The following is a 483-nucleotide window of genomic DNA, read 5'->3' on the forward strand; positions in this document are numbered from 1 at the left end:
TGTGAAGAATGAGAACAGATTCCATTTCTAGAAAGTAAAGATGCTTTTTTACACAACGGTAAAAGCATTCAGTGGAATGGAATGGTGTGTATATATACATAGGTGTGCATGGTGTGGAGTCATTCTGACAGTACACAGATCATATCTAACTTTTTATTAAGAACACTGGAAACAGCCTAAAACAGGTGTTAAAAAATGCACATTCATGTAAATATATTTAGATAATTATAGGTGTAATGATAAAGTTACCTATCTTAGTAGATTTAGGGACACTTTAGAATAATCTTAAAATTAGCCTGAAATCCTGTTTAGCTTAGAAATAATAGTTTATCTATAAATTGCTTATTGTCAAATCACTGAATATAACCTTAAATGCATGTAAGTAGCTTTAGAGCCTAAGTACCACTGACTTCCAGTGAAACCTCACATTTCTTTTTAGGATCTAGAGAGTAATTCATATGAGGAGCAGCTGAGGGAGCTGAG

This window comes from Melospiza melodia, chromosome 1 (assembly GCF_035770615.1).
Source record: "Melospiza melodia melodia isolate bMelMel2 chromosome 1, bMelMel2.pri, whole genome shotgun sequence".
In the NCBI taxonomy this organism is placed as follows: Eukaryota; Metazoa; Chordata; class Aves; order Passeriformes; family Passerellidae; genus Melospiza; species Melospiza melodia.